Below are 7,982 nucleotides of genomic sequence, written 5' to 3' on the forward strand. Positions count from 1 at the left end.
ATTTCCCCTTTTACTGCTGGGGCAATGTTTGCGGGTCATTGTACTATTATTTTTGTTATTACTACGAATTGTTTTTTTTTTTTTTAAAAAAAATGTTTTGAAAAACTAAGCATGGTTATTTATTTATTTATTTATTTTTGAAAATAACATAAGTTGATAGTCTGTGTTACTGAGAACAACGTAACCCAATAAAATGCATTGCAGAGAACAACACAATCTCTTAGATTGTGCTGTTCCCAACAACGCAATAAAATAAATAAATTAATTAAAATATACATGTTGAGTTGTTAAAAACAGCACAACTTGTATATTTTTTTGAAAAAAAAAATCTTTCACGCAACAAAATATCCAAATTTATTTCAATAAAGAGAGCATATTGAAGATAATTAAATGTTTCTCTCTCATTAATGATATGCAAATATATAAACAAGTTAATGGAAACTTATTACAGATATGTTTATAAACCAAATAAATAAGGAAAACTACACAAAAAAAACTTAGATGTCTCAAAGACACAATCTCACAAAACAATTATAATTTTAGATTTAATTATTATATCAAACTCAGATTTGATTTTATTAAATGATTCTATAGACCCAGTTCTATATGAAAGTTAGTGGGTTATAGCCTGTTATGGTCTAAAATACTCTTAAATTAAGCCTAAAAATATATATATTTTTTTATTTTAATTAATTTTCTAGTCAAACTCGGATTTTAATTACTTTTGCTATTTAGTTTTAATTTAAAAGCGTGCACCCTTGTCTTTTGTCCTTGAAGTCTCATTAAAAGGACATTCTTGGCTTTTTAGTGTTAGTTATTTTCATAAACAAACATTGTGAGGTCTGCACAATCTTTTTTTTTTAATTTTTTTTAATTTTTGTTTAGTTGGTTTAATTTCAAATTTAATTTGGATCAACAACCTTCTTTTGTTTAAAAAACAAAAACAATTTTTTTTAGTTATACTGTTGAGAATAGTGCAATCTATCAAATTCCAAAAACACCCTCAAACTAGACCATGGAGTTTGTATTTTTATTATTTTAATAATTTTTCTGATTAATTTTGAATTTTAATTACTTTTATACTTAACTTTAATTCAAAAGTGCAAACCTTGCCTTTTCTTTGTTGAAGCCTCGTTAGAATAACTTTTCTCATGGCAATGATCATCTTGGCTTTCTAGTGGTGGCCATTTTAATTAACAAGCATTGCAAGGTCTCTGCGGTTTTCTTTTCAAATTCTTCCCTCTATTTTTTTAACCTCTGTTTGGTTAGTTTAATTTTAATTTTAATTTTAATCTAGATTGAGTCTCAATTCATTAAATTTATTTTCAACACTGTTTTATTTTTTAATTTGCATTATCGAGATGGGCACGCAATTACATAAGACGTTTTAAACCTGAAATCAAGAGTAAATATATAAGCCCTCCATAAAATTAACACTTTTACTGTCTGTTAATAATTCAACATCACTATTTTGTTCTATGATTATCAGCCTTTTTTTTATATTTTAAAAGTATTTTTTTAAATATTTTATTTTATTTTATATTTGAAATTAATATTTTTGGTGTTTTCAGATCATTTTAATTTTAATATATTGATATCAAAAATAATTTTTAAAAATAAAAAAAATATTATTTTAATATATTTTCAGATAAAATAACTTTAAAAAATAATTATTATTACACTTTAAATACGTAAAAAAAAAAAGAATAGCTTTATGCATATTAAAGACATTTTCTTCCCAACGCAAAAACGAGATGGGACTTGTACATGGATACATTAATCTGTTCCCGTACATATATATGTTTCGATTTTGATCCCTCTTTAAGTATATGTTTTTAACAATTGAGTTTTTAAAAATACGTGAATTTTACAATGCCATAAAATTTTCTGATGAAATTCAATACACACATTAGTCTATCAATCTTTAAATAATAAATATTGTTATTCTAGAATTATATAAGAAAAAATTATATTTTTATTTATGAAGAAATCTTGAGCCACCCAAATTTAATGAAAGCAAAATTCTTTTTTCGGAGCTATGTAGTGGGTCGTGCTATTTTTTTTAATTAATGTAAAATAAATATTCAAAAGTGTTGTTAATATGTTTCCAGCACCAAGAAAAATCATAATTATTGTCGTACCCTTTCAAGAGCACGACATCGCGGCAACCCTTTCAGGAAGCGGGGAATGATGTGGGGGTCTTTGTTTTGTAAAAAAAAAAAGGGAGTCGCCACCTAGTAATTATGGTCACTAGGAAAACCGAACTGGTCTTTAGAGATTCTAAGGCAAATGACTGCTTGCGTAAATGGAAGGTTTTAGCACTCCTAATACGTCCTACCTAAGGTAAGTTGTTTGGTGTTTGGTTTGCCTTATAACTACTATGGTATTGGTGTTCTCTAATCCCATCAGTTTTTTAGGATAGGTTTACTATGATGAATAAATTTGGGCTCAAAGTCTAAAAGATAGAACCCTTGGCCAATATGGATCATATCTTTAGATATGTCTATAGAGTGACGAGGAGAACCAATACAGATCTCTTGAAATCTGTATTTGATTCAAACTAAATTTACCACTTGTGAGTTAATAAACGGCTAAGATAGAAATCCAAGGAGATTCAGGATGCTTGAAAGCTTACTTTTCACTTGCTATTTCGAGTGTTCTCGACTTGTAAATCGCAAGGAGAAAGAGAAGAAAAAATTTAAAGTCTAAGGAAATTCTTAGCGCTTTAAAAACTCATTTTTTTACCTTAGTATTTCATACTTTCGCAGCTTGTAAACCGTGGAATAAAAAATTAAAATATCCCTAATTATAATTGAGGCTTCTTTCAAGGATGCACAATTAAATTGTTCAAAATAACATTTTGGGCGTAAATCTGCCCTTATGTTATAAAATTAACAAGTTGTATTACTCTCAACAATATTTTGAACATTTACCTTTCTTAGGTTTCTTTGCCTTATATTATCAAGGGATCATGACTTATTATTCATAGAAAAATATTTTTGATATTAACTACTTGGGGTTTTTTTAATCCAACTATTAATAGTGAATAACAAATGAGTTCCCCAAAAATAAGTTTTTTATATTTTTAGAATATTGGCCAACACCTTTTGGAATTTACAAACATGTTGTAAAATCCAAAATGCAAGAAAATAATTTTTGTGTTTAAGAAATCCATTCTAAAACACATTTTCTTTTAAACTTTAAATATTTGTTTTTTTTAAGAGGAATGTTCAAAATATTTTAGGGTATTGGCCGTATGCATGAAAACATCTTTTTTTTTTTTGCTTTTTCAAATATATATATATTTGCAACATTTTGTTGAAAACCAGGTATTTTAATACCAGATAAGGAGAACAAACCTGGAGGCGAAAACGAAGGGACGAAGGCGTGCTGGCTGGTCTGTCAGCGCTTTCGTCTGTTTTAGCTCTTCCCCTCTATTATATGTTGACGTCCATCTCCTGAGTTTTATCTCTATGTCTTCGTCCCTCTCTATCTCTACTGGTTTTTCGGTCTCTCTCCTCCCTATTCTTTTCTGTCTTTTTTTTTGGTATTCTTCTGTGCCTCCTCCACGTCTGTGTGTTTGTTGTTCTTCACTTTGTATCCATTTTCTTTTACGTCCAGCCCTCTCTGTTTCTTTTTTCTCTTCTTCTCCTGTTATTTTAGCTCCATGTTCTCTGTGTTTTTTTCTCTCTCCTCTCGTTTTCTCTTCCCCCTCTCATGGTAATGATTTACAATCAAATAAAACAAATTAGGAAAATAAAATATTCTGTTATTCCTATTTCGTAATTCCAGTAATTATTCTTCACGTTAACACACTCATCCCGGTCGTTTGTGTTAGGGATAAAGTCTCAGCCATTAGATGATAGTGAGACTTCTCTCTACGTCTTCTTTCATAGCTGGCACAATGAGGTACAAAACGGTTTCCCTTACGAAATCGTGATTGGCAGCTAAAAACATGGCATGAATGGGGGTTGTCTTGTACACCAGGTTGCAGAGGATGCAGGGATGAAAGAATTAGCAGGAAACAATTGCACTTGCATACAGGGAGGTACTGTTCTCAAAATGCAAATGAACAATGCTATGTTAATTATATTTCCATGACGGGGCTGTACGGTTTGTGTCAAGACCGAGGGTTGCACGACGTCGTCTTGTTTGAAAACGAGAGCAAAACATGAGTTATGTCTAAAAGAGAGATGACATCGTTTTGTTTTTGAGCTGAAAGGCAAAAACAAATAAAGAAACAACAATGTAATCCAGCGTGGCTAATTTTCCTTTTTTGATTTAATCCCCGTTCTTCAATTCCTTCAAATCCAGCAAAATTTCTTCTAATTTCATCTTCAATCAACTCCTTATTTTAGCACCTTTTCAATTCAGTCTTTGGTCTAAAAAACGTCCTTTAAATTGGCCTGCAATTGGTCTTCAAACTTTAAGCATCTTGCAATTGTGTCCTAGCAAACTCGGGCCAAAATCCTTCTCGCGGTAGGATTCTATACTTTCACACTAGATATTTAAACGGGAATATCTTGAGCTTCTAATATCAAAATCAGGCGATTTAAAAACCCAAATTCATCTACACGTATAAGACTACAACTTTCATGAAGGATTGAAAGTCAGATAAAATCGTTTTGAAGAATAGAATCTGGCTGTAATCTGGTTAGTCAAAATAGGTCTCCTGATTTGATTCGAAAACTGACAATGTCGAGCATCCCACTATGACTGAGAGTCTGACATAAGAACAGTAATCCCTAGGACCCAATAAAGGTGCAAATCAATTATTTAACATGTCATGAATGAAATAATATAGCTGGGATGGTTGGATATTACACGAACCAAGTCAGAATCAAGGTCGAAGTTGAAACAGAGTTGGTTTATAACAGAATTGTGACAGCAACAGAATCAGTTTTCAGTACAAATTTTGAGGGATTTATCTAGCCTTAAAAGACTAGATAAAGAAAGAACGGATATAAACATTATGAAGACTCCTAATTAGCCTAAGAATCCTGACGATTTTGGTAGCAAAGGGGGAAGATAAAGAGAGCAAAAGACAGCTGAAACAGGGTTTGAAAAACCTTTCTTTCTTCTCTGTTTATTTTGTCAATTTTCCAACAACCATGAACTAAACTCCTGCATTTGGTTCAAGAGGGATACACACCATCTCCAGCACGTGGGGCCCAAAAATAGGTAATTTAATTTTCTTAATTAAATGTGTGCATGAGCTTTTTTTTTTTTTTTACATTATAGCCACCACAAAGGTTACAGGGAGATTAGGTAATTCATTTTTTTACATAAAAAAGCTCGATTTTTTACATAAAAAAGCTCGATTTTCAATCTATTTTCACCTAAAACACCTAAAAAGCGCTTTAATAACCTAAAAAACTAATCCAATTGGTTCAAAAATACAAAATCAAATCGAAAATAAAAAAACCTCTCTTAACTTTGATCTAGTTTTTCAGGCGATATGAAAGGCCAAAAACACCTCAATGGTATTTCTCTCATTAAGAGGAACAATTTGACACCAAGTTTGCCATTTTTTCCAACTAAATCGGACAAACTGACCTCTTTCTCTTTTCTTCTATTTTTTGATTACTCTGTCTCTCTCTCTCCCTCCCTCCCTCCCTCCCTCCCTCCCTCTCTCTCATTTCTTAAGCTCAGAAACTAAAACACGAAGAAAATAAAGTCCTGGATCAAAATATAAAAACCTTAAAAAAGGTAAAAAGAAATAAATTGAAAAACAAACATTAGGGACTAAATATGCTAAAAAGGTGCCTCAACAATAGTAAAAAATAAAAAGGATGGAGATAGAGAAGACAAAAATATGTTTGGTTGAAGAGACAAATGTAGAGACATAAAAATAAATTTGTCTCTATGACAGTTTTGGAGTGAATTCTTGTTCCAAAATAAGAGGCACAAATAGGACATGTCTCTAGAGATAATATCTATTATTTTTTATTCCTAAAATATCATTGTAAAAAACCCTCAATTGCCAAATTTTCCAACTAAGACATGTAAGAATAAAAATGATTATTATCATAGTTTACAAACTCAACTCAGGAGGTCAATCTAGAGTAAAGCCCGAGTCACTAATCAAGACCTGGGTCACGAATCAGGTTGACCCAATTTAGCGTAAGAATAAAAATAATTATTATAATAGTTTTAAAATCCGATTCAGGGATCGATCTGGGGCAAGGCTCGGGTCACAAGTGAGATTGATTATTAACTCGGGTTAACATAAGAACAAAAATAATTATTATCATAATTTTAAAACCTGATTTGAGGGTCGACCTGGGGTAAGGCCTGGTCGCGTGTTAGGAGGATCAACCCGAGTTGACCCAAGTCAACATAAAATAAAAGTGGTTGTTATCATTGTTTTAAAACTTGATTTTATAGTCAACCTGGGGTAAGGCCCCGGTCATGGATTAGGTGGGTCAATTCGGATTGACTAGGATCAATGTAAGGATAAAATTTGTTATCATTGTAATTTTAAAACCGACTCGGTGATCAACCGGGACAAGACCCAGGTCATAGGTTGAGAGGGTTTTAATTATATTTAATCAAGAAAATTAAATTTGATTTTTCCAAATCAAGCATGATTTAATGTTGGAATCTTTTAAATATTGTGAAAAACCCTTAAGGAAGTTAGTCAAAACAAATAATCAATTCTAACCTTAGATTAACTAAATGTGGAAGGATCACAATGAAAAAAAATAAAAGGATAAAAAAAACATAAAATATTATGCGAATCCATAATGTTTCCTCTAAGAAGGAACAATATTTTACTAAGCCCGTTTAGTTTTTTTAATATATATAGAATGGGAAAAAAAGGACATATTTATTGTTCATCCCTTACCTATTCCAATACCATAGCTAGTTACAATTACAAAGGAATTTAAAAGAGGTGGGGAAAACACTTTAGCTATTCTCACACAACACTATTTTCATTTTGTTTTGGTATTTTAAGTATTTTCTACCAAACTTTCAATTTCATCATTTTACATCGTATTGATTAGAAATTGAGCTTGACAATTTATTTTTATTTGTTTTATATGAGGCTATTGTGGTGTCAAAAAACATCATGATATTAAGTAGATGATTGATTTTACAAAATAAAATTTAGTTTTATTGTTTAAAAAAACTAAAACTAAAAGGACCAAATTTGATATTGAGGCAAGACTGGAGATTTTTTTTAATTGTTCATGCGACATGTTTTTAAAATTTTGGCCTCTAGAACTTTTTTGTTTTCATTTTTGGTCTTTTTTTGAAGATTTTATGTTTTGGTTCAAAACATTATTTTAGTCATTGCGTTTGAGATAGGAGAGAGAATCGCTGAAAAACAACGAAGAGGAGATAAAGTTGTCGGTTGTTCACATTCTGACAATAAAAAAGTCGATCTTAATATTAATGATTCCATTTATAAGAGTACCCGCCCCATCTTGCTAGAAAGGTAGTTGTGGGTTTAAGAGTTTTTTTTTTGCTGATTTTTGGTTTTTTCCTGATTAATGATTGTTTTGAGGTTAGATATGGATCTATTGAATGTTTCTTAGGTCATTTTTAAGTGGAAAACAAGTTGAAAATGAGTATTTTTGGTCCAAAAGATTAGAGACATATTTTTTTAGCTACTTGAGATGGCTAGAAAAAAAAAACGAGTGAATAATGCATCGTCTACTTTCTTTAAAAAAATAAAAATAGGCAAATGATTTGTTGTCCGTCCATTTTAAGAAAGAAAAAAAATTGCCCAAGCATGTGGGCCTAGCCTTACACGCCTCCATGCTTGGCGTTCTTTTTAATGGGTAAGGTGTACTAGCCCGCATAGGGCCATACGCGTGTTCTTTTTTTGGCTTTATGTTTTTTTTTCTTCATTTTTAATTATAATTCATTAAAATTAATCAACTAAAAATTTGTTGGGGATATTATTTTATTAAATATATTTTTTTTGGATGAAAATATAGTACTTTTTTTATAACATTAGAGAACATTTATTTTTT

The sequence above is a fragment of the Populus trichocarpa genome, chromosome 6 (assembly GCF_000002775.5).
Source record: "Populus trichocarpa isolate Nisqually-1 chromosome 6, P.trichocarpa_v4.1, whole genome shotgun sequence".
NCBI classification, from domain to species: Eukaryota; Viridiplantae; Streptophyta; class Magnoliopsida; order Malpighiales; family Salicaceae; genus Populus; species Populus trichocarpa.